This window comes from Paroedura picta, chromosome 15, assembly GCF_049243985.1.
Source record: "Paroedura picta isolate Pp20150507F chromosome 15, Ppicta_v3.0, whole genome shotgun sequence".
Classification (NCBI taxonomy): domain Eukaryota; kingdom Metazoa; phylum Chordata; class Lepidosauria; order Squamata; family Gekkonidae; genus Paroedura; species Paroedura picta.
This window is the reverse complement of record NC_135383.1, coordinates 2,093,904-2,121,292: the sequence shown is the minus strand read 5'-3', so window position 1 is coordinate 2,121,292 and position 27,389 is coordinate 2,093,904. Positions and strand designations below refer to the sequence as shown.

General features: G+C 47.5%; 1 protein-coding gene and 1 long non-coding RNA gene across 3 annotated transcripts in view; one reads left to right on the top strand and one right to left on the bottom strand.

The window, feature by feature from the left end:
• CASZ1 (castor zinc finger 1) overlaps nucleotides 1-27,389 on the bottom strand; it is a 214,626-nt gene that overhangs the window by 121,611 nt on the left and 65,626 nt on the right. The gene's annotated exons all lie outside the window — the stretch shown is intronic.
• On the top strand, nucleotides 4,425-6,457 carry LOC143824347 (uncharacterized). The gene is made up of 3 exons (XR_013226756.1): nucleotides 4,425-4,573; nucleotides 5,626-5,756; nucleotides 5,884-6,457. It is a non-coding gene; the product is annotated as an uncharacterized LOC143824347 (long non-coding RNA).

The window sequence follows — 27,389 nt, the reverse complement described above, 5'->3', positions numbered from 1 at the left end:
TCCTGGGAAAAGATGTCAGTTCAATTACAGCCTGCAGGTTTATGATGATTGGCTGGCCAGACAGCTAACGATCTGCTCTGCTCCCCACCCCCCACCCCAGCCGGGCCTTAATATGACCCGCCCCCTCCGTGTTCTCAAGTTCAAACCCCCCCCCCCAGCAGTATCCGTTGACAGGGACTACTGTGCAGCCACATCCTGAGTCAGACAGACTGTGGCCTCACCACAACCCAACCTGCTCTTTCTTGCTGTGTCCCCCACAGAGCTCCTTGACAGAAGGTGATTCTAAGTCCAGTATGAGAAGTTTCCTATGAGCTGAGAGGGAGCTTCCTTCCTTCCTTCCTTCCTTCCTTCCTTCCTTCCTTCCTTCCTTCCTTCCTTCCTTCCTTCCTTCCTTCCTTCCTTCCTTCCTTCCTTCCTTCCTTCCATCAATTCCTCGGTCCAACTAGGGATGCCAGCCTCCAGGTAGGATCTGGAGATCCCCTGCAATGACAGCTCATCTCCAGACTCCAAAGACCAGTTTCCCTGGATAAAGTGGATGCTTTGGAGGGATTGCACTCTACTGAGTTCCTCGTCCTTCTCAGGCTCCATCCCCGATCTCCAAGAGCTTCCCAACCTGGACCTGGCAACCCTAGTTCCAATCCAGAGCTTTTAACTGCCACTGAAACCAGCACAACTTAGAAAAGCAGAATATTTCATTGTGTGGTTTTAACCCCCAAGTCCTTCTGCAGAATGAGCCTGGTCCAACCACAACTGGGAAATTCCCTGGTTCAAGTCTGCCAACAACTCACTTGATGGCTTCAAGCAAGCCCTTCATCTCTCCACCCCAATTGTTTAGCTGTTATTGCTGCCCATCGAGCAAAAAATAAAAATAAAAATTATAGCCTCATAAAAAATAATTTCCAACCCCACCCCAACCCCGGCTTTAAATGCTCTTCAGATGTGTTGGTTAGAGATGACGTCTCCATGCGTCGCACTTTGAGGGAAAGAGCTTGTTCGCAGCATTACTAACCCATGAATCAGCTCTTCCCCCTACCACAACACAGTGATGTAAGCCAGCAATCAGATGTAATATGTGAGTGTGTACACACACACATTACAATGTCACTTATTATTTTATTCCATTTTATTTGTTAGTTGCAGCAGAGGAGCTTGGTGAAGAGTAGTAGAATGCATTTGTTAAGCCAGGGGGAGGTTAGCAACTTCCGGCCTTTTCGGCCCTCTCTGTCCCTGGCCTTGCTCTTTGAAGAGCTCCTGCATGGCATGCAGGCTCAGTCCCAGACATCTCCAGCTAAAAGGATCAGGAGATGATATGGAAGGCCTCTGCTGGAGATCCTGGGCAGCCACTGCTCCTCAGACAATACTGAGCACAATGGACCGATATAGTTTAAAGCAGCTTCACACATGACTGCCAGATGCCTGGAGCAGGGCCTTCTTGGAGCTGGCGCCCAGCCTACAAAACAATCTCCCCCAGGAATATTTAACAAATCTCTCCATGAAGTTCAGAGGGGCAGGACAATTATTTTAGCTCCTGAGTTGGTTTATATTGCTCCCTTGTTGTCAATTTATTAAAAAGCCTTATTTTTTGGCGTTTTTGAGTCCATTGCATTTATTTTATGACTTCTTATTGGAACTATCAGTCAAGCACTCTGCAACTAGGCAGGAGGCAGAAGTCAAAAGCCAAAGTCAAAAGGCTGAAGCTGCCCAGGTGGGCCCTTCTTCACTGAGTTCCCAATGATGCCCAGACTTGTACAGCTTTACAGCAGCAGTATACATGCTTTAGAAACAAACAGACATTTACCTGGTTGCCCCTGACAAGGGAGTTTTTGAAGAAGTGCCCCCCCCTCCACTAGCCAAGGAAAAAAAAGTATCTGTTTTGTATCTAATCTAAATAATAATTTTACACATAGCGCTCAAAATCAGATTCTTTCTTTTGTATAGTAGCCAAATCTGCCAATTGCCTGGACAATGCCCCCCCCATGCCCCCTAGCCCAGTATCTGACCCTCTCAGGCTTCTGACTGATGCTGGCTAGAGGCCCATGCAGGTGACACCCCTTGTAACAAGGGCAAGTAAAATGCATGCATGCACTGAACGTACACATGAAACAGCCCCCCCCTCCCAGCCACTGCCACCACGGCCCAGGAACTGTCAGGAGAACACGAGCAAAAGCTGTTTCTTGACAGCAAGTCATTTATATTTTAGCTCCGTTCCATTATCCTAACGAAGCCTTCATCAGCAGATGCAATATTAACAGCAGAAAACCAGCTCATTACATCCAGGGGGAATTCATCAAGACGACAATCATGCATGCTGCCCCCCCCCCCCCCCCGCCTTGCAGAGACCCCCCTGCCTTGGATTTTGTTATTTTTTCTATTTTTCCATAAATTTCATAGTCCATCTTCTTCCTCTCCCTTCCCAAGCCCTTTGCCAGAAAAAAAGACATGTGCCAGATCTTTGATGTACAACCTGTAGCTTGACAGGTGAATGTGAGTTCAGCTCAGCAAGATTGTTCTAACTTAAGTCCCAGATATGTAAAACCACAAGAGACACCAAAGAGTATGTCTTCTCAGACAAAGGATCACAGACGAAGATGGCCTTAGCTGCTCTATGCGCCATGGCCACTGAAATGAGACCACTGGTCAGCAACTAGAATGGTCAGTGGGCCAGTTCAGGGTGACATAGACACTATGACCAAGATGTCACTCTTCAGTTACTTACTTGCTAAAACTAGACAATTCCTAGAAACTGAGATTGCACGCTCCAGATAGGTGTTCACACCCAAAAACAAAAAAGAGGGGGGAAGAAATCTCAAAACTGAACTTGGCAACAGCTTGCTGATTATAGGAAGGTGAATACGAGGCTTCCTTTTTATCTTTATCATGGGAATGTTTTAACTATTATCGTGAGCTGCCTTGAACCAAAAGGAAAGGCAAAACATAAAGGTTTTCCTAATAAAAACAAATAGGTTCCTTAAAATCAATCAACTTGTTCGTAGCTAGCATCCCAAAATCCAAGGGCAATCAAGGATGTTGTTTTGGGGATGTAAGATTTTCATATTCTGTCAAAATGTGATGAGTTGTAGTTCCCCCCCCCTTCCTCCAAGGAATTTAGGGTAGTAGGCAGCAGTAGTTAGACTGTCAAACTAGGCCCAGGAAGGATCACCTCCAGATCCAGACTCAGCCATGAAGCAACCTGAGGGATCTTTGGACTAAGTTACTCTCTTTCACCTTAAGCCTATCTTACAAGGTTGTTGCTTCATTTACACCCTGCCTTTCTCCCCAGTGGGGACCCAAAGTGACTTACATAGGTCTCCTCCACTCCACTGTATCCTCACAACAACCCTATGAGGTAGGTTAGACTACAAGAGTGACTGGCCCCTGGTAACCCAGCCAGCTTCCCTGGCAGAGTGGGAATTCAACCCTGGATTTGCAGGATCCTAGCAATCCAACACTTTGACCGCTACACCCTTCTGGCTCTCACCTTGCTGCTAGTCCCTGTTTTCTGCAGTTGGCTGAATTCCTAGCTAGCCCTGGTCTGCTGCTCTTGTCGTTTGCCTGCAGGTGCCCAGAATACCCTTCTAGTCCTGGCAGTGTTGAAAAGACTGACCGCTCTGGATCTTAAAATGCATTTTGGCGAGCCCTTATTCAAAATATTTCTTCTTTCCTACCAGGGACAGGGATTTTTGCTTGAGAAGGAAGAAGTTCCCGGGGTGTCAACTCCAATCTCTCCTGTGCTCCAGCAGAATTAAGGAAGTTCCCGTTTTGGCCCACAACGCCCCCAAAGTATAAGGAATTGGGCGGGCGAGCTCTAATCAGGCTGCAGGGACAAAGGCCCAGCCTGACCCTGTCATCTCCATTACTCTGGCTGTCTCTCTGGCTCCCACATGCTTCTTGCATCAGGGCCACCCCTGCTCCTCCAGCAGCCAGATCGAGTCCTTCTCTAGAGAAAACACATCCTGTGGATTTATTATTAGCTCGTCTGGGGTTTCCAAGCTCCTGAATGGACTAACCACGCCTGGGACTGATTCCTGTGAGCAGGCTTCATCACAAGATGCTTAACAGGCCCAAGGCTCGCTCACTCTCCCATTTATCCACTGAAACACAACGTCAAACACAAACCCCAAATGCTGTGTCAAGATCTGAGTTGTCAGCTTCTGTTTAATGTGAAAGCAGCAAGTTTGGGGCCCTCGTGGCTGCAACAAAACAAGGGCTGTGGGAAATTCCAGTGTTGACCCACCTTGCCCCTGGTCATAATGACCCCCTTGGTTTTCTGGAAGATTGCCCACACCTGCTCCCCTTGTGTCTCTTTAATTTGGCCCTACCCTGTCTTGGCTCTGGGACACTCCCCACTCTCTCAGGGCTGTGCCAGCCTGGTAGGAAGGAGCACAATGTGACCCAACGCCACTTCCTTTAAATAGTGCGAGGCAAAGGAGCAGAGTGAAGCAGAATCTGCCTGGCTGGAACAGCCCAAAGTCCATCTGAACTAGGATTTTGTTTCCAACAGAAACCAGGTGGATGAGCCTAGAAGGCCTACAACTTGGGCATGTTCTTTCCCTCCAGCTTCTGATATTTGAAGGTACGCTGCCTCTCAATACCGAAGTTACATTTAGGTGTTACAGCTGCTGGCTTTGTGCAGAGGAAGCAATGAGCTGAAAAACTGGGCGGGGGGGGGGAATTCTCCTTTTCATGCACCCACCTTTTAAGGCATTTTCCCTGAGCGCATAAAAATAGGGAAAGCTGAAGAGAGAGCAAATCCGTGTTATCAGCTGTCCCAAAGTACAAGTGCAATCTGGGAAAAGTTGAGACTTTCCGGCCTGCCTTTACCGCTCCCCCCTGCCCCCCCTCCTGCGCGCTTTTGCCATTTATCAACAGATTGTGTTGGAGCCAAGTGGCACTTGCCTCACCCTGCTAAATAAGGCCCTGGTATTTCTGATAAAGCCATCAAATTCCTTATCAAGCTGACACAAAAAGAACATTTAAGGAGGGGGTGGGGGCACCCGCACACACTCTGCCTGGGTCCTACTGCCACCCAGGCAGGCCACCGGCCAAAGGGAAAGGAGCCTGCCTTGTGAAGGGAGCCCGGGCAGCCTCCCTTGGTGCAGCCAACCCCAATGCTGCCTCTCTTGCTCTAGGGAGACGGGCAGAGAGAGAGGGCCATGAGTCACTCATCAGGGAAAGGGACCCTGTGGGTAGCCGGGTCTCAGCCACAGAACCCGGTCCCTGCAGGGCCAAGCCTGCTCAGGGTTGTCCCAACCCACTCGAAAATTTTGACTGACATTTTAAGAAGTATACCTCCAGCCTTTTGACTTACTTATTTTTATTTACCTTATTTACACCCCGCCCTTCTCTCCAGTGGGGACCCAAAGTGGCTCACATCACTCTCTATTTTATCTTCACAATAACCCTGCAAAGTAGAGTCAAGTGGGTAGCCATGTTGATCTGAAGATGTGTTGGTCTTAAAGGTGCCACTGGACTCTGATTCTGTTTTGTTGTCCTGCAAAGTGGGTTAGGCGGAGAGTACATGAAGAAAAGGCAGGTTGCAATGCATGCTTGTCCCACACTGAATTGCAACTACTACCTAACCAGGCAGGCAAACAACACCCTGTGGACTTTCTCTTATTTGGACAGGACAGCCCTGGGCTCAAGCTAGAGCACAAAGCAAAACCAGTCCAAGGAGCTGCCCCCTCTGAAGACTGAAGAAATATATAAGCAGTTTTGGAAGTGCGCCGGAATTGGTCTGGGGTGGCCAGAGTTCAAAGGTGAATGTCAACATACGCAAATGTAAGACCTGTCCATGGGAGCCTGGAAGATGGGGATTCTTTCTGGAAAAAGAATGTGAGGGTTCTGGAAAATGATTTAGATTTCCTCAACCTCTTCCTCCTCCAGGTTCAACAGACTTTTCTTGGCTCTTCGGTGCAGTCTTCAACACCTTCTCGAAAAGCCTGATGCTAATGACTGCGGGGGGGGGGGGGGAGGTGTGTGTGAAAGGAAACCACCACACAGACACACACATCAACCCCCCCCCCTCAAAAATCTTTCCTGCTCATGAAGTGGGATCCTTGTGAGCGGCTTTCCGCTCTCCATCAGCCCTTCCCTCCTTCCCTGCCACAGCACAAGCTGTTGTTTAACCTTCAAATTTATTATTTTTAATTATTTTGATTTATAAAAGCGCGAGGCAGTTAAACCCACATTAAATAAACTCTGCGTTACGGCGCTTAACAAAACACCGCAGAACTCCGGACGTCCGAGGACTCCATAAAATAACCGCCGAGATGGATGGCTGGCATCGGAGCAGCCTGCCTGCTCGTAACCCACCGGCTTGGCAGAACACACGCCTGTGCAGCTCGCCCTTCCAGCACCAGCCTCCCCTGGTGGGTGACAACGGACTCATTAAAACGACCAGGCAGGCAGGCACAGCTTGCAGGCCACCGAGCATTAACAGGATCCCAAAATCTTTCTAATGAACTGCTTCTCCTTTCTTGTCTCAATGGATTTTAACCTAAATATGATTATTAATGTTCATCACAGATGCAGTGCCTATAAACTGGGGGGGGGGGGGAGACACATCTTCATTTCTGAAATTCAGTTTGGTTCTCCCAGAAACCTGATGTCGACATTCATCAGGTTTTGAGCGTACGCTGTAAGTCACACGTTGGAACGAGAAGTCTGAAATGCTTCTCTGAAGAGAACTTGAGAGCTTAAGGATTCTAACAATGCAGGGTGGGAGTTTTGGCTCTTGAAAACTCATGCCCTGGAAATCCTGTTGGCCTCTAAGGTGCAACTGGACTCAAATCGAGCTCTTCTTCTGGAGCAGCACAAGTGCCGACAGCTCCCTCGGCAACTTACACGCATCTTCCACCTAGGAAGGCATCACCACCCCTTGCTCTTCCGGCTGCTCTCTATCCAATCAGATGACATCCAAGTCACAGGCTGGACAGGGACAGGGGGAGTTTCTCCGAAAACGCCTTCATTCCCTACCTCACCCCCCAGCCCAAAGACCAGGCTGGGGAGAAACCTTAGGTGGGGTTTGGCCTTGACCTTTATTGAGCATGGAGCTGACGGTGTAAGATTCGGCTCATCCGGGCCTCTGCTCTACTCACGGAGGGCCTGCCGTCTTGGCTAATTAGGGAAGCGTGGCTGCATGGAGACGCCTGCCTTGGTAGGAGGGGTGGATCCAGTGAGCTTTGGGAGCCCCTTCTGGTCTTGTGAATCTATGGCAGAGGAAGTGGAGGGAAAGATGTCTCCAGTCCCTCATTTCCTTTTGCATTTGCCATTAAAAAAAAAGGGGGGGGGACCTTAAGTGATTTACACAGGAAATAGGTAAAGAGCAATTATAATTGATTGGGAATCATTTCCTGATGGTGCCGGTGCATGATTGATAGCGCCAGCTGGCTGCTAAGTGAAGAGTGCTCACTCACGAGAGCCCGTTTTTACTCCTGTCCATCTCAACCCAGGCAGGCCACAAATCACCAGATCTTCCCACTGGCTCGGCATTCTAGCGAATGGTGACATGGGGGTGGGTGTTCAGATCCAACCAAGGAGGAAGTAGCCCTTCTCCCAAGTTCAGGCTGCCAGCAGTGCTAGCTGCCAAAAGGTTTTCCAGCCAAGACTGGACAGATGCCTGGCTGTCCTGTACGGCTTTGGAGGCTATTTCATCCCTGCTGCCAAAATGACAGACATGTTCGGACACCTCTGAGCCTGCCGGTTTCAAGAGCGTCTCAGTCATGGCTGGCACCCAGTTGTCCCCCTTCCCCTTATCCCATCAGGTCTTCTCCTTGTTTAATCAGTTGCCTCCCCACTTTATGCCATAGGCTCAAGGGAGTTTGCAACATTGCCCTGCCCACCTTTCCCACCTGTTCTGAGCTTCCTAGACATCTCCCATTGAACAACAGCCCTCATGTCGGGCCACTACGGTCTCATTTAAAGATGAGGCTAGCAAGGCCAGGAAGAGTTTCCATGTGTGGCGGCGTGTGGCAAGAGGCCACCTCCATTGGCCCTCAGTGAAACCGAAGAACTGAACCCAGGCGAGATTTAGAAGAGAGGCCGGTGAGACAAGCAACTTTGCCCACATGGATTTGTGCAGGCTCAGGGTATCCTTGAAACTACACTTTAACTTGGGCAAAGTGGCCAGGTGTCTTTCGCTCGTGCACTAGATATGATCATGTTGTCCCAGCAGACCGTGTGCAGTGCCTTCAAACAGCACGCTAAGTGCCCTGGCACTCAAAGGGACTTCTTTCTGGTGCCCATCAAGTGTTTTTAGACAGTGGGCAGGGCCAAGCACATCTTTTGCCCAGCAAGGCTCCTCATCGGTCACTGGAGACTTGATTGGCTGTGCAAATTTTGGAAAACGTTGCTTTCGCAGCAGCGGCCACCTGCGTAACTGAAGGTATGCTGCCGGATCCATGTTGTGGCTGGCTCTGCTTCCTGTGGCAGCCCTTTTGTGGCTGTCCCCGCTATGCTGTCAGAATTCATAGGATGACCACAAGTTCAAGAGGTTTGTGGACTCCTGCCGTACACAGACAGGGAAGCTCTTTCTTGCCAGGCTAGTTTCATATTTAGTGGTGAGAGATGAGATTTCTATGTTTTCGACAGAATATGCATACAAGTTCAGAAAGCGGGAGGGGGAAAGACTGACAATACAATGCTGCAAGTCCCCTTGAACCTATGAAAAGGGGGGGGGAAATAAATTGGGTCCCAGTTGTGACTGAGAACTCCCTGACACAGCCCTCCCAAAAGGACCCTCCTTTGTCAAAGGAGAACATGAATTCCCATATCAACTCCTGATGCTGATGCCTGGGTACCCTGAACATTTCAGAATGCAGAGTCTCTCCCATTCCAGAGATGTTTCTGTACTGCCGATATTAAAAGCGGGAGGAAGGAGACCCCCCCCCCCACAAGCGGCTGGCAGTAGCACCGGCCTGTCAATAAATTTTGCCTTCCCTTTGCCTGGCGACGGGGATTCATTCCCTAATATGGGGTTGGCAGCTTTCTGGGTTATTTCGAGTGTGTGTGATAATGTATCTTGGATACCAGTGGGCCGCCCAGAAGAGGTTGCCAACAGAAAACATATAGTAAGGAACACCTCCATAATCTTGTGTATGCTGTGGATGATTTTTGCCAGTTTTCCAGCTGGAGTTGGCATGAGACACTCTGGGCATAAAAGGGCCCTGAAGAGAAGAATCTCTCCCGGTGGCTACAGGATGGAATGCCGAGTTGGCACCAGCTGGCTTTGGACACAGACCATTTTGCTATTATTTGTCATTTGGTAGGCCCAAAGTGGAAATCAAATTTCCATTGTGTTGCTACAGTGTGGGGTGTACACAGCAGGGTGGTCTCTGCCTTGTCAGGTCCAGAGGAGCTGCAAGTTGTTGCTGCCTTGGTACTAATGACTATCCATGACCTAAAGGAAAAGATATTTCTTATGCTGATATGAACTTCTGGGTTCCATGCAAACTAAAGGCAACACAGACCCCCTTTCCAAAATTCCGTGTCCCTGTGAGTCCCCCCAGCTGTGCCTTCGGCTATATAGGAACCTCGCAGCCACTGTGGCCAGGTTCGTTCTAGTTATGTGTCCTTATGAGTTATTCACTCGTAGGAATGGAAGACAACCATTTCCATGTATGAATTTTGCAAAGAAACCAAACGGCGTCCCTCCCCCCACCCCAACTCCACGGTCAACGGTCCCATTTATTTATTTATTTTGTTGTGTTCTCACCCAGTGGCGGGCTTGAGCCAGACCACATGGGGTTAAAGCTGCCAAGCTGCTTTCTCTGCCTTCACTCTACCTCAATTTCCACTGCTCCCATCACCTTCCTCCCCCACCCCCTGATCTTATGGAAAAAACCCCCATCAAAATAACTATTTTATGTCTCCAAATATGCAGATCATTTTCTTTAATGAAAGATGCTTGACGTCTCCGATCCAATTAATATGCAAATGCAGGCGAGGATTTATTTGTGACATTCTGTCTGGGTGAGAGAAAACAAAAAAGGCCTGTTAACCAAAACACTAATTGCTGTGACTGATTGTCACATATCATCATTTTCATAGGGTCTCCTCCATCCCTGGCTCGCAGGAAGCCGTGATCCAGGACTCGGAGATTAGCAGACAACCAAGGAGAAACAGGGCAACACACTACCTGCCTGGCACGCTCGGATGAGCCCGCATGCCTGGCTGCGGCATCTGCCAAACCCGCCGGGTGGAGCACTTCATCTTCCAGCCCTCCCTGCTGACCTCTACCTTGAGATAACCAAGCCAAGGGCCAGCAACATATATGTATATTATTGCCGCCTTCCTCTTTTCAGTGCCTTTTGCACAAGGCATTGGAGGCGTCCCTAGGCCCTACTGCCCAGGGGGTGGGGGCATTTGCAAACAACTAGTTTGCCCAGACCTAAAAGCCTAAGGAATCTCAAGCCCCAGCTACCTACAAACAACTTCCAATCCCCCCCCCCATGTTTATATCTCATGCAATGACAAAGCTGCCATCACGTAGTTTTTGTACCATGTGGGCATCAGCCACTGATTTCAGCTGACACCCCACAGGATCTGGACCAATATACTTCCTCTGGAAGAATGGTGAACCTTTCATCTCCAGGTTGGCATCAAATGACCAAGATGAAGAAGATGAGGAGCATTTCAGATCGAACAGGCTTGCTTTAAGTACATAGCGAGTAAGCCCCAACCAACTGAAGTCCCTCACCCATCTTTGTTTCCTGCATGTCACAATACTGGGCTGGTCTTTTGACTGGAAGGAGGCAGGCTGGAACAGGGACTCAAGAAGACACACAACAAACAGCCTCTCCCAACATCCTGCCCCCATCTGCAAACATGTGGCTGGAGGCAACAGTTGAGAAACAAATCAGGCAGATGGGCAGTGGGCAGCCTCTTCTGGGTGGGCATATTGGGCTCCTGGAAGCTTGGAATGAATGCATTTCTTACAGCTCTGCAGTCTGTGCCTGCCACACCATTTGGGTGTTACACAACAGAGCAACACTTCGGAATACAAACTAAGCGATCATAAATAGCTGGGACTTCATTCGTCATGGGAATCTCCTAAATGTGCCACCTTTTGGCTAAAAAGGGGGGCTGAGGGTGGTTTATTGCCTGTTGCACCTGAGGGCCTGCACCCCACTGCCTCCGCGTGGCAAGTCCCCTGGCAGATGAGAAGGCGGGGGTTGGTGAGGCCCAGAAAGAAACTCCCTTTCCCAGCTCTTTGAAGAACTGTGTGTTTTGAATTTAATCTTGATTTTTTCCCCTCAACTTCAGCAGATTAAAGTTGAAATAACCTACAAATTACTTAATGTGTTGTAAATCTTCTGAAATTAAGGTCTAATGGGGAACACATGTCAGCAAGTAAAAGACAGAGAAGGGAAGCTGCGCCTTTTCTCACACTGAGGGAGGGAACACTAGAGAGATGTGAGTCAAAGGTGGGGAGTGTGAATAGAGCAGCTTTGCTCCTTTCCCCTCTCGTCTTAAGTCCACCAGGGCCAAAAAAACCGAGAGTCCATAGACTTGAAGTCGGAAGCCAGACGGTTGCGCATCAGCCCACTCTCAAGGGCAGCACTAGTCAAGCATGAAACTTAGTGCAAAAGCCAAAAACAGGGCCAAAAGCCCCCCATACCAGACCTAGATGGGAAACCCCTGGCAATTTGGGGACAGGAGCATTCCAAAGCGCATGCTTGGCTCCCTTGCCTCACCTTCAGCTCTTGGGACGCCTGTGCCTGCCCAGGCCCTTCCTTCCTTTCCACATGCTCAGATAAGCACCTGCTGCCCTCCTCCCAGCATGGCCCTTTCCTCCGGACCCCCCTCCCTCCCCAAACCACATGCGGCCAGCCTTGCCTGTTGCCTCCGCCTGGCATGCCGCCTCCCCTCCCCCCTCCTTTCCTTTTCAGCAGATTTCTCTCAAGTGTGCTGCCATATGGTTCCAGTTAAGACCCATATTTTTTTTCTCTCACCAATTGAAAAGACACACTTTCCTCCGTGCCAGGCAGTTTGCAGATTGCTCCGCTGGCTCAACTTCTTATTGGATTTTCTCAAAGAAGGTGGGGGGGGACGGACGGAAGGGGGGGGGAAGTCCCTGACATTTTAAATTAATTTACAGCCACAACAAAACAAAACAAAAAGAGTTCAGAATTTTAATAGTGTTGTAAGTAATTTTTAGGTAATCCAAACCAGATTTTGATATTAACCTTTGAAACCAAGTCCATCCAGCTACTATGTTACTGGATTTTAAAGGTGAGGTAAGAAAAGAAGGGCAGGAGACCATTTACTCAATCAGACCAAAGGTTATTCATTTATATCCCACTTTTCTCCCCAAAGCTGAGCCAAAGCAGTTTAATTCATTCTTGTCTCTTCTTAGTTATCCTCACAACAGCCCTGTGAGATAGGTTAGGCTGAGAGCATGTGACTGGCCCAAGATCCCACAGCACAAGTGAGGATTCGAACCTGCATCTTCCCGATACTAGTCTGGCACCCTTAACCACTACACCACTTAGTCCAGCAGCCTGTTTAGCTAGTTGCCTGTGTCCAGGAACACCAATACTAGAACTCAAAAACAACAACCCTTTTCTTTCAATTGCCTCTGAACATGGAGGTTCATTTTAACCATCGCTAAGAGAAGCTGTTGGTAGAGTCTCCTCCTCCCTGCATTTGCCTGGTTCCTTTCTATGACAGCAGACCTGACTGTAAGACTAGAAACAACCACAATGGGGACAGTTATAGGTATGTGCATGTGTATACACAACTGCAACTTTGCATCAATAACATTACCTACCTTTTTAGAGTTCACCTTTAGAATCTGAGATGCAGGTGGGCAGCTGAGTATTGGTCTGAAGAGGCAGAACAAAGTGTGAGTCCAGGAGCACCTTTAAGACCAACAAACTTTCATTCTGGGTATAATCTTTCAGGTGAAGAAGTGGCCCTACGCATGACAACTTATACCCGGAATAAAACTTTTGCTGTGCCTGATCTGCTTGTCTTTAAGAGTGGCGCCTTCCGCCACTGGTACCTTGGTTGCAGGGATCCTTCTCAGGCCTCCCATTAGGATGGGAAGGGGGGTTCTAGCCCCCTTGTCCTCCTCCCCCTCACCAGCTCCCTACTGCAGATGTAAGAGAAGCGCCGAGCCTGAGAAGGAGAAAGTATTGCCTGACTGAGGCCCACCAAGCTGAATCTGTAGCAGCAGAGGCAAGGCCAGAAAAGGGACTTCCCAATTCATAGCTCAAACTTTAGCTACTTCACTACACCATGCAGCTGTTCCAAGAGGATGATCTACAATTTGCCCCCTCTTCATGCTCTCCCTACAGCCCTTGGTGTGGCAGTCCTCTGAGCACTTGGCACACCCAGACATTTCCCATCCATTTACCTGGGCAGCGTTCCCTCCATGCCCACATGGACATGCAAGTTGGCAGCTCACAAACACACAAACAAACAGCGCTAGAAGGGGTGACAGCAGCACGGGGAACACCGCCTTGTTAACATCTTTGTTAAGCTCTGGCATGGAGCGGCAGGAGGATGGGGACAGCGCCAGCTCCTGGCCCCCTTGGGCTTTTAACATTCTCACCCTCCAGGAGTTCTGGCTGCTGGGGCAGCGGAAGGAAGGGCAGACAGGCAATGAGGAAATCAGCAATCAGCAAAGAAAGCCTGACCCCAGTTCCTCTGGCTGGGGCATCAAGAGGCTACAGTGTTTTCCACTGAGAAGATAAAGAGACCCCACAGAAAAACTACCACTGGAAAACTTGTCCATATGGCACCGAAGGCTAAACAGACTCCCGTCTTCATGGATCTGGGCCTGGAACAAATTCATAACATTCCTGTTGGCCCTCTGCCCCAACCCACAGACCTCACAGGTCATGAAAGAAAATTTTCTACTTGATTTCTGACATGATAGACTAGATCATGGCAAGGGGGCACAGCCTGGGCAAGGACCACTCTTCCAGTCAAGTATACCCCAAGCCTGGCACCTAAGAATTGTTGGCAGTGTTTCAATATGCAAGAGGGGGAAGCACCAGGCTGCTTTAGGGGTGGAGCCAGGAGTGGGTGAGATTTGGGGTTGGGGAGAGGCCTCAGTGGAGTATACTGCTAAGAAGTCCACTCTCCAAAGCAGCTGCTTTCTCCAGGGGAAATGATCTTTTATTTAGAAAAGAAACCACTTTGTATAGAAAGAGGTGAAGAGAGAGAGAGTCCCAACTAACTGTTCATTCAGTCTGTTGGTTCTGGTTCTGGAGGCGAGCAGGGAGGAAGTGTGCTCAAAGGAGCAGGAAGTCACCAAATGAGCCAATCAGGACATTGGAAGAGATTATTTGAAAAATAGTAAATTCTGAGGTTACAACCTCCTGTTAGATTAATAAAATCCTTGCATGTAAAGATCACGCACATACTTGTTTGTATTAATGCTCATTGGACACGGATGCCCAAAACACACATGAAAAGAGAGAGAATGTGGTGCAGGCAGGAAGTCTGGTGTAGTGTTTGAGAGTGTTTGAAAAATATCTGGGAGACCCAGGTTGATATCCCCACACTGACATGGAAGCTAATTGGGTGACCTTGGCTGGCCACTTATAGTCTCTCAGGCTAGCCTACTTCATAGGGTTGGTGTGATGATAAAATGGAGAAGAGAATGGTGTAAGCTGCCTTTAAATCAATCAATAAAAATATGCATGTGGCGATCTACACAGACATCTTGGTTTATGTCTGTGGACATGGACGGCCAGCATCATCTGAAAGGGCTCTTGAGAGGAAATTGGACCCTGACGGCCTAGTGGGCAACTGTAAGCCACGACATCAGCTTTAGTTTCCTCGTCTGTCAAAGGGAAGTATTGTTTACGTATCTTTCAGAACTGTCATGCACAAGAATTAAGGAAAGTCCTTGGGACATCCAGAATTCAGGATAATGACCAGCCCATTAGGTTTTCCCTGTTAGAAGCAGAAGATCTGTAGGGTACAGCTGACTGGGGATTTATTTATTAGATAACATGGAAGAACCAGTTCAAATCCTCATGCACAGGTTACCTTTGGCAACTGCCTGCCCTTTACAGCCTCATGAAGTGAGAACTGCACAAAAAAGAAAAGCCTTTTAATACCCTGGGAAAGTGCAGGAGAAAAAAAAAAGATTCACACCATCAGTGCGAAGCTGCGGAGGTGATCTGAAATCATTTTCACACAGTGACTTCTTCTGCTGTAAACCACATCCTGGCTAAACTCCTTTTGGGGTTGCTGCCCCCCCCTCCCATTGTGGTGAGCCACAATCAGACATCACGTTCACAAGACAGGGCTCCCAAATGCAAAATAACAAATAGCTACAACAGCAGCAATGAAGGGGGGCTAGCTCATGGCAGTTTTACCAATACCCCCCCTCCCCGGGTGAAAGCTAACTGGCCGGCCACTATTGGGACGGGCAGATGAGAGACAGGTAGATGGAAAGCAAAGCTGCTTAGTGCAAAATGCAGCGTGAGACGGTGGCAAGGATGAGAATGGGCAACCAACTGTGGCTAAAAGGAAGCGGAATCTCAATCACAAATTGGGGCTTTGTGTCTCAGGACTCAGATCCTGGCCTAAATACAGGGCTGGGGGGGTGTCACAAGGGTTGCCAAAGTGACAACTAGGTGCCACAGATGCAGCAAAACATACTGTACATTGCACCTTACACAGATAACCTCTGGGCACCATGCCAGGCAGGCGGAATGAAATCAAACGCCCCCCACCCCTGGGCATTTCGCCCAGTGACAAGGAGGGGTGGGCCTGAGGGTCTCCATGACAGGCACCAACATGGAATTGAGACATGCACTTTCTCCCCCTGGGCTCTATGCCAGGTGCCGGACAAATCCAAAGGCCCCTCCCACAAGTGTGTCGGAGAGAATGTGGTGTGCCCTGCAGGCAAAGGGCCAAGGAGGCACACAGAGGAATGTGGGGGCAACCTGCCAGGTGCTTGGAAGGGGGAGGATTAAGAGTCCCCTGGGCTGCTAGAGCAGGACTCCTGCCAAGCTGGGGGGGGGTGGGAACAGGTGGCCCACAGGTCTGGTTATTGACGGGGGAGGGGGGGCAGGTGTCTGTCTGCCATGTCCCCTCCTGATGTGCTTTAATGACAAATTAAAAGGGGGAAGTGGCTCTCCCGAAAAGAGGCTCCTAGGAAATGGAAGTGAGCCTTCAGGGCCCTGACTTGCATATGCACAGCTCCCCCCTCCCCTCCCCTCCCCTTTCTGTTGCTCCCAACAAGTGATTGACTGGGCAGGTTGCTATGGTGACCTGATAGTTTCTGCCAGGTTGCCAACTATGTGTGTTGTTGTTTGACAATGGTGGCCGGTGTCACATGAGCAGGAGGCGGCTGGAGGGCGGCTGGGGGGGGGGGGAGGCGGCACAAAAGGCGAATGGCTTTTTAATGGAGTGCCCTGCCAGCACTTGAAGACTCAATAATGAGGGGCCCAGAGGCCAGTCCTGTCTGTCCCACCCCACCCCTGCCAGCGGCCAGCCCAGGAGGGAGTCCTTTGTAGGGCTGCCAAGCGGGATGGGAAAGTTTGCAAACGGCCGGCCGGAAAAGGCTCCAGACCTGCACGTGCCCCCCCCCCCCAGGCCTTCCTTTGACAAGGTCTCAGGCTGGCATCAGCCAGAGCTCTGCAGAGCGGGAGTCTGACAGATGTAAACTGTTTGCCGAAGATGGGCCCTGGCAGCAGGCAAAGCCCTTCCTCCTGGCATGGGAAGAGCATCATTTGGGCGGCTGTTAAAAGCCACCAGAAAAGAATCCGGCAATTCAGGAGAGGAATGCTGCTGCACATTTTCATCCAGGGCACCATCCCTGGGTGCATTCGCTAACCAACATCTAACGCTTTCACTCCTTTGCTGTCCTTGCAGGCAGTGACATTCACCAAGAGGCAGCTGCTGATGCTGCCCACAGGCGCATCACCCCTCCTAAGCCATCAATAAGGCCGGCACGTTTGCTTTGCCGGCACGGCTTCTGCGCCAAAGCGAAATCTGAACAGGCAAAGATCATTTAGCGTCATATCTCCTTCTTGAAAGTGTTGAGTTGATTGCTGGAACCCTGTCTTCTGAGTTTAGAGACAACTGCATCAAGACTTCTGCACACGCTCAGAGACAACCTTTCCCCTTCTAGCTGCCTGAATATGCAGGCAGGCAGAGAAATATTTTAAAATGTGCATGGAACTGAAGGACAGGTGCCAAAGTTAAAGCCTTCTCCCTTGGTGTTCTGAGTGGAAGGCAAGGAGCAAGAATCCGGTGTGTCCCCTTGGCTGCTGCTCAAAAAGAGACAGATTTTCCAAGTTCAAAAAAGGAAGGAAGGAAGCTATATTCTTTCTAGTGAGCCAGAGGGCAATGTTCCTGCATTCTTTTGTCACTATTAATGGTGGACAAATAATTTCAATGAAGAAATTCCACACAACCTTCTCAGGTTTACCGATGTGCATCAGGTTTGGCCACTCCACCCCAACAGAGTCTAGGAACTTGTGCACAGATGTGGAATTTTCCAGGAAAACTTGAAAATCAGCACCAGGGAGGGAAAAATATCTTCTTCAATCTCAGGCTAAGGAAATCTATACAAAACAGATTGGTAGAACTGAGAAGGGTAGTAAAGATCCAATTTACCCCTTGCTTTTCAAGTATTTTATTTATATTTTACCCTTCCTCAAAGGCTCGGAGAGAAGCACATAGGACAAAACACAGGACATAAAGATACACAATAGGAATTTGATATTCAATTCTAAAAATTCTAACATTAAATTAAGATTACTTGAAGCCACCTCATTCTCCCAGGTGAGGGGTGGGTGGGTCGTATAATATATACCCTCAGATGGCTTGGTTGGGTAGATTCTGAAAGTAAAAAAGGGCCACACCAAGTTCAACAAAGAAAATAGGGGGAAATTTGGTGCTTTTAGGGAAAGAATCTTTAATATTTCTGAAATCCCAATGAGCTGTGTGTCAAACTCCTTCAGGGGGAGATCACGTCAGGTTATCAGTATGATGCGTTCTATCGAGAAACTGATATCCCCCTGGGCAGATTTTGGACAGGGAGAGGCCAGCAGATTTCAATGTTGTTTCAGGGCCTCAACCACGGCCCCGGTGGAATAGCTCTCTCTTGCAGGTCCTGAGGAACTGTTTAAGACCCTGTAGGGCCCTGATCTCACTGAACACAGCGTTTCACCAGGCTGAGGCTCTGGCCCTGAGATCAACAGAACTTTTTTGGGACCAGGGATCCAAAGCAGATTTTGTTTGTATGATCTCAGCATTCTTCCAGTACATAAGTGGAAGAGGTGGTCCTGCAGATATGGCCATCCCAGGCTGTTTAGGGCTTTAAAAGTAAGAACCATAACCTCAAACATGATCCAGTTTTCAATCTGGAGCCAGTGAAATTGGGAGAGCACAGGTCATATGTGTGCTCTTCACTGGGTCTCCATAAGGACCCAGTCTGCCACAGTCTGGACCATTTGAAGTTTCTGGGACCATCAAAGTTTAAATGAATGGGGGAAGTGAAGGGGGGGGCTATATGTTTGGGTGTATAATCTAGAACTGCCACTGCTCTCCTTTGCTGTGTTCCCACAAGATTCCTATCAGAAGTTTGCTGTTTTTCTTGCAGGACAACAAAAGATGGGTACAGCAGACGGTCCATCAGCTCCCACCAGCCATGTGAGTCCACGGCCTTTAAGAGAATATCCTGTTTACACCTGGAGGGAGGAGATCACCAGTCTCTTGTGCTCCTTCTACCCTTCCAGCTATGACAGAGGAATGAGCAGCGCTCTCCTCCTTTCTCCAGGAGGGTTATATGTTTATATATGAAGAGGTTCTATACTCAGTGTGGGGGCTACAGGAAGGAACAGTTGCCCAGTACTCTCCAATACCTTGCCGTGGCTTTTTACTATGTGACTGAACGCAAGAAATGGGTCCAGGAAACATCAGCAGCTCATCTCTGGCCAGGGAAGTAGGACTCCTTGATCCTCTCATGGAGTCCAGGCATACTAGTGCTTAGGGTTACCAACTCTTAATTGGGGAATTCCAGAGAGTAGAGGCTGGAGGTAACTTAGCAGAGTATGGGCCCACAGAATTCACCCTACAGTCATTTTCTACAGGATACTGGATCTCTGCAGTCTCCAGACCTCAGCTGGAGGTTGGCAGCCCTGCCAGGTACCTCTTCAAACAACACTGGCTAAATGCAGGTGGTAGTTGCTTTTTAGGAAAGGATGCTCAGAAAAGGGGGAGACAAGTTTGCTCTAATCTTGCTGTATTTGAAACCAACAAAAAAGTTGCCTTGAAAAAACAAGGAAGTTGGACTGGCAGAAGCAGGAATGGTTCCTCCCAATGCAACCCTCTTTCCTGCCACCTTGAGGGATTTGCAGCTACTCTTGGGCTCAGCTTTGTTACATACCAGCTTCTTAGCAATAAACAAACAAATAAACAAACAAACAAACAAACAAATAAATAAAGTTCCCACCCACTTGAGCATGGAAGCAACTTGGATTTTAGTTTCATGGCATAAAAGTTTGGGAATTTTCAAATAAATAAATAGATAAATAAGGAGGACGGACCGATGCCAGTTTTCCATCGTTTGACAAGACATCTAAATAATTTAAGCAGCAGCAACTAATTGGGAAGCCTTTGCGTGGAAAGCGCGGGAAAAACACCAAATTACATATGTACATAACAAAAAATATTTTTTTAAAGAAAGGAAAAATATCTCTAGGAAAACAAAAATGTTCAGACATCTTTTTATTTTGTTTTTTTTCGGTAATTATACTAAAGATGAAAAACTCATAATAAACATCTCCCAGTCCCCACCTGCTAACAGTAATTATAGTAGACTCAACAATAAATGGTAAAGCAGAACAGAGCTGCATCTCGGGAATTCTCCAGGGTCTGTGGATTAGCTCGGAAAGCCTGAATGATTAAAATACACTAATTAAAATTTTGTGTTCCTTAGTAACTCGTCTGCCTGGGCCCCTGGTGTTGGCAAAATGGGAATTAACGTGACAAAAGCAACACACAGGGTTTTTGTTTTAAATAAAGAAGGGGGGCAGCAAAGGAAAAAAAATCTATATAAACAAGTTCTAGATCTGCAAGCAGGAGCGGGAGGGAGTCAGGAAAAAAATCACAAGGATGAAAAAAGTCTCTGGACATGGCAGAGGTTCATTCTTAAGATGACAGGTTAAACAACAACAGCAACAACAACAACCGCAACAAAACTCTTCTTCACGAAGCATTCTGCCTCTTCCTTGACGGGGTATGGAAGAGAGAGGGCAAGCCAGCCTGGGACGAACAGAGGGTCACATGCCCAACAGGGGGAAAAGCGTTTAAAAACAATTACAGAAGCCAGCAAGCGAAGCGAACGGAAGAGCGGGAGCAGAAGAGCTATCCGGGGAGAGGGCCCGGCCTGTTTTCCTTTTGCTCTCTGTCACACACTTTTCTCTGTGGACGCGCCGCCCTGCTCCCTTTCCCAAAGAAAACAGGACTTTGGGATAACGGCACCAGAAAGCTTCTGCCCCACTGCAGATACACAAAAGAAATTGAACACTTTTGGGTTGCCCTTAGCAACCTAATTGCATCAGTACATTGCACACAGGAGCCAAACTAACTGAATTTTGATGAAAAGACGGCGGTAATTTACGGCATCACGAAATTAGTTGTCATAGCGACGGGTTAATTACATCTCAAATTAACAATGCAAGTGTGGTGAAATTAAATATAAATCATATTTTCTGCATAAATTATAGGGGTTGATTAGACCGGGGCTCAGGGAGAGGAAAAGGTTGAGCCGCCACGGGCCTACGTAGCTTTCTGAGCCGACGAGAGAGTCTCTTAGAAACACTGGGAGGAAGGTGGGGATGGGGGGAAGAGAAGAAAGTATCAAAGAAAGGGAGGCACACACTGCCTCCTTGGCTCTGCTCATTTCACGTATTTTCTTGAACTCGCTACCTCAGCGGTCCCAGAGTTTCTACTTGTGCTGAATTTAGAGATGGCAACAAGGCCCACATGGTACACCTCAAGAGATCTGAGGCCTATCTGTTTTGGAAGCTTCATCAGAAACAGGATCTTTTCCAGAGTTTCACCTTTATTTCTTTGGGGCCTTTTCATCTCTGGAAAAAACTAGATGCAGCTTTTCTAGCACCTTTCGCCACCAGCACAGTCCTGAGGCAGCAGTTTTGGGGGGTGGACTGAGGCTTTGAGTCTTCTGCTGCATTAAAAACTCCCCTCTAATAGAAAACTACCACAATGGGGGATAAAGGTCCTGTCCTCTTCTCTTTGCTGGCTGTGTTGCTTTCTGTTGGTATGGAACCTGAAGTTGTGGGACTCTGCCATCTCCATACCCTCCCTGTGTGGGACAGCCAAAATCCAGGTGATGCCTGGAGACTTCCCAGAATTACAACTGATCTCTGAACTACAGAGTGTCATCCGTAGGCTGACAGTCCTAACTTTCAGCAGTGTGTAACCCAGATGAGAGAGCAGAGCTGAAATACTTGGTCGAGGAATAGGACCATTACTAAGCGTGATGCTGTTTTCCTTTGTGAAATGTGTCTTCATTCTACTGCTTAAATTTCTTCTCTTCATCTTGGCTCACCATTTTCCACAGTCAGGGCACAGGCCATCTTATGATGGAAATGAATATAAGGGCAGTGAAATTGGTGGATCAAAACCCAGACAAGGTGGAGGTGAGAACCCAGCTCACTTTGCAGAACAGAAATAGATTCCAAAGGTCAGGCACACTCCTTTAGCTGCATCTGTTCAGACCTGATGTAAAGAACTTAGACAAATTAATTCATATGGGCTCTGGAAGTCAAGGAAAAGAACTAGTTCATGGTAGCAAAGAGTAACATTGAAAGGCAAATGGCTCAGAGAGGGTAAAGTCATGGGGCTCTTTCAAGAATTATGCCCAGTGAACAATTTCCTTCAATAATGTCAGCAGCAACCTTGGAGCAGGTAGGAGGTTTGGCATAAACAGGAAGCTGGTGAAATTTGCTGATGACACAAAAGGGGAAGGAATTATCAATACAGATGAGGATCAGAAAATTATACCGGATAATCCAGATGACTGCATGCAGTGGTGTAACAAAAACAGGAATACATTTTTAAAAGAGGCCAAAGTTTATATATTCAGAGGTTACAGGTTCCCACACAGCACTGGTCTTCATGGAAAGTGACACATGGAACAAATCTGGACCAAACCAGCCTGGCTAGGGATTAGTGGTTCTGGGGACCTGGGCATAAGTCCCAGATGGAGCCCCAGAAACCCTGTCCCATCTTTCCCCAGCAAGGACCCCCACATGTGGGGATATGGAGCTAACCTCTGGTGGGGCAGGAGATCTAGCATTACAACTGATCGCCAGGCTACAGAAATCACTTCTGCCAGAGAAAATGGCTGCTTCGGAGTGTGGATGCGATGGTTGAGGTCCCTTCCCAAATATCCAGGAATTTCCCAGCCAAGAGCTGGCAACCCTAAGCCACCAGGTCAGCTGCCTGAATCCCAGTTGGGCAGGTGCAAGGGATGGGAGCAACCTGTTCTTCTCCCCCCACCCCCTTTAGGCTATGGGCAGTCTGCCCCCCCCAGCATATGCCTCAGTTGCTCATTGGCTGAGACTGCCCTGGCCAACTGGATTTTGCCAAGAGATATTATGAACAAACTCCCTGAAATCCAAGTCTCTGATCTTTCTAGGAAGACCTGCACAGGTAATAGATTTTAACACAGCTTCCAAAAATGTTGTGTAATAAAATGCCCTGTGCATTTCCAAGATTTCAGAAAAGCAGGGGAGGAGGTCAGTGGCTGCCCCAACAAGGAACTACTGGCTGCTCCATTAAACTCTCTATGACCCTTGTGGAAAGCAGGAGTGTAGCGACTTCAACAATGGAGGCACAATTAACTGCAAGGAGAAAACAGGAACTAAAATAACACTGCAGAGTGCACCACCAACCCCCTCCTTCTACCATAAGTATTGGGATGCCAAAGGGCAGACGTTTTAGAAACTAAGGACTGGTCTCAAAAGCCACTTTATTAAGCCAAAGATACAGAAGAGTTTCTAAATTTGGGAGTCCAACAAGCTTGGTACAACCCGGATTATTACAGTGTGCCATGAATGGGATTTATCCCTAATTGGTCTCTTTATCTTGGGGCCTTTCAATCAGTGGGTAAATGTGACATAATTATAAGGCAGGTAAAATACTATTCCCTTCTCAAAAGAGATGCTATGCCAAAGCTGAGGCAGTCCCAGAGAAGCTTCATGAGATGAAGAGGATATTTTGTGTGGCCCTGATCCGACCCTCCACCACAACTTTTTCCAGATGTCTAAAGGAAATTAGCCTTTTAAAGGAACTATCTAAAATGTGGAAAAAGAGAAGAAATGCCCCCTGGTCCAGGCAGCCGTCATGATCGATGGCGGTGGATTTGCGTGCCCATTTCATTAATTTTTCAGTATGCATTTTATTTATCTATGCGCCGTACATCTGCTGAAGTTTATATACTCGATCATATATATAAATATAGACACACAGCAATCAATACGACATCCGTTTCGACTGAAACAGCTTCCATTAGAGCCCCCCCAGCCCTTCGTTTCCACAACCTGATGGCAGAGCACCTTGTGCCGTTCAATCGGTTTCCGATCCTCATTAGTGGTGAAACATGGGCTCCCTCTTTCTCCCGTTCTCCAGTGTTTCCATTCAGCCTAATAGACTCACTGGGCCTCGCAGGACCCATCCGTACCTGAAATTTCTCCCCACCTGGGCCAGTAACAGTCTAGATATTGTGGGATGTATCAGAGAAAACCATCATAGGCATTGGACAGAACTAGTTTCTGAGGGGTGCATTCAAAAAGAGAACTTGCTCCAGATCCTTTACCAAAGGGAGGGTTTCCACTCTGAAACACGTGATGCAGCAAGATACTGATTTAATTGGGAATGCTGGTCAACAATTAGATGAAACAGAGGGCCACATGTTGACAATGGGAAGAGATGACAGGCCTCTATATTCCACACCCCAGTATCCCCTGCAGAGGTGCATATAGGCCACCGTACTGTACCATATTCAGTGTTGCCGTCGTGTGCCATTTTTAAAAGCCCAGCCTCAAGTTTTTAAAATTGCAACCCAGGCATGACAAGCTGTAACCTCTGGGTCTCTAGTTTTCTTTATTTTTTTTAGGTTATTCTTTTATTTATCCAATTTATATGCCATCTTTCCCCAAGGGCTCAGGGTGGCTTGCAATATTTGTAATATCTCCACATGAATTTTTTTTAAAAACCTTAAGCATTAAATTTTCAGGCATTTAAGCTAGTAAAGATTTTTGTCTTGAGAAACACTTGAGAGCCACTGCTAATATGGACAGCACTGTGCAAACCTGAGGGGAGTTTTGAATTGGTTCCTATTTCCGGCTTGCACCCTTACATAAAGTGGCCAGAAACCTTGCACTGGACTCGTGCTTGAAAAGGACTAAGACCCAATGCTGACCCTCAAGGACTTCTTAACACATACCCATTTTTTAAACCAGAAACCAAATCAACAAACCAAACAGCTGAGCTAACTTTTCACATAAATAAATAGAATACTGGAAGAAATAGGTGGCAATATTTGTTTCTAATGGGGTGCCTGTGCCTTTAAAAGATTCTTCATTTATAGGTTCTTTGCTCATCCACCATTTCAGTGATCTATATGCAAATATGCTAATGCATGCAAATTAAGACACCACTTTTAGTCCCAATTTAATAGAAAGCATTAAAATACCATTTTTTCACAAAAAAACTCCATATGCATGAAGGAAGTGGTTCCCCACCCCCACGGTCCCTTTTTTCGTTTGTTGTTGTTGTTGAATTCTGGCAGCACAACACAGTTTGTAGGATTGGAAGGGAAGCTTGACTACCCCCCCCCCCCCCAGGTGTCGCTTTTTCTGTTCAGTCTCCCTAGAAAAACTACGATATTTCTGGTATTCTTGTACAACAACAACAAAAAATACACCCCAGAATAAACTTATAAATAATTGGTGCTCTCTTCAAACATCCTCCCAACCTTCAAGAACACCACAGAGAACATAAAGCACAGGTCTTCAATCTCTTCCATGCCCTATTAATTCAAAAACTAGGAACCTAAAAAATAAATCCAAGAGTTACAGCTCCTCCCACCACCCAGGACTCCACCTCCTGTCTTGATATTTTGAAAAATTTTAAACACAGAATTGCATGTCTAATAATTAACCTATAGAGAAGACAAACAGCCTCCTGATGATCAAAGAAGACCGAGATATGCTAGCATGAGTTGAGCTTATCTACTAGAAAGAAGTAAGGAGCTTGCATTGGTATTCTCACATTCAGTTCAATGCCACATCCAAAATGCTTGACTGCCTGAACTCTCTCCAGTGTCCTGTTCAATTTCACTGCAAGAAACTCGAAGCAAACTGAGAAATGGCTGCCATGTGGCCCAGAACATCCAAACTTATCCACTCACACAGCCACTATCTGGGCTTTGCTGCAATCTTCCCCAAAATTTCAGAGAAAACCAGATTTGAAAAAGATCAGAGAAAAGCCAGGGAAACCCCTGAAGATACACAAATGCACCACAATGCTGTGGGGAACCAAGGGGGGGGGGGAATGTCTGCTTCCCCAAAACACTGAACCCGGGGTTAGGGGTTGGACTAGATGACCCATGAGGTCCCTTCCAACTATTATTCTATGATTCTAAATCACCCAAGTGGAAGACCCCCAAACTTAACTCTTAAATTACTACACAGCACTGTCTACGAGAACCTGCAGCCACACTCCTGAAAGGCCAGGGCTCAAGTTCACTCACAGCAGAAAACCCTGACAATAAATACCTTTAAATGTCTAATTTCTATGCAAATACCCTGCAGCCAGGGTGTAGCTGTGTATTCTACAGAACCTTTAATTTGAATGTAACTCATCTTCATAATAAAGTTGAGAGAGAAATTGCTAATACTCCCATTTTCCTGACAGGAAACTGAGACTGTACGGGAAGTCAAGTTAAAATGGCAGCTTTGGAGGGTGGACTTTATACCCTCCGCTCCTCAGGACCCACTTCCCAAATCTCCAGGTGCTGGCAACCTCAACTCCATCTTTTTAAATGCTCGACACTTAGACAACCAGATCATCAGGGCAGAGAGACCCAGGGTTGCCTTCTCCCTGATATTGAACTTTCTATATGCAGTCCCCACTCCCACCCTGCCCCTGAGTGAGCACTCAAGTGTATTACTCTCACACTTTGAATCAGAACACAAATTACAATCTTGCCCCTGTTAAGGTGAGTTCTGATTCATAAAACCTTGAATTCAGAAGGGTTGCTGGGCTGGTCTGAAGCAACAGAACAAAGTTTGAGTTCAGTGTCATCTTTGAGGCCCACATAGTTTAACTCTGGCTAGAAGCTTTCAAAAGGGGCCACTGGACTTGGTTTTCTTGCTTATTTATGTAATTCATTTATAAACCACATTTCCTCCCCTTCCAAAGGGGACTCAAAGCAGTTTTCATGGTTCTCCTCTCCTCAATTTTATCCTCACAACAACCCTCGGAGGCAGGGTAGGCTGAGAAATTGGGGCAAGGTCATTGAGCAAGCTACCATGGCACATGTGGGGATCTGAATCAGGGCCTCCCAGATCCTAGCCCAGCCTTCTAACCACTGCACGATACTTCCTCTCTCTTGTGCTACAATAAATCTTATTCGGCTCTGGGGACCAACAGACTCCAGTTTGGCTTAGGAACGTCAGGGGTTTACCTTGAGCGCAGATTCCTTTCAGCAGTTACAAACAATACAGTCAACGTTCTAAGAAACACCCTGTGTCCAACGTGAGCTGCATCAACACGACTGGGCAGATCATCGAGTATAAAATGGCACAGAACAGATATTCAGATATCATCACAATGGGATATATTCTGGCACTGAGAAACCTGGCATTTTATTGCTGGAAAAGGGGAACACACGTGCACACGCCCAGCCACTGAAACTCAGCCTCCGATGGAAATCCAGTAGAATGATTTCCCCATCAAACTTGTTTTATTGGATATAAATACCTCATTATTTGTAGGTTGCCAGAAGTTTCACATGCTGCTTTTGTAACACGTGTGGGAGTCTTTTACATAAGATCTTTGTTCTCATATATTCCCAAACCTGATTTGAATGTCTTCTGAAAGATTCTCATCTTTCTCTTGCCTCTCCTCTCCTGTTCAGACTGTTCAAAATTTCAGGAAATTGAAGGATGAGTGGAATCCTTCAGGCCTGTAAAGGCTACTTGGACACTGAACACATAGTCATATTCCCATTCTCTAAGATGGCTCTTAAAAAAATGGATGTCCCTATGTCTTACCAAAGATACAGCCCAGAAGAAAATAGGAATAGCTGGAGCTATCCATGCCCAGCAAAGGGCATCATTAGGACCCTGCTTCTGAGTTCTGTCATCATGAACTGACTGAGG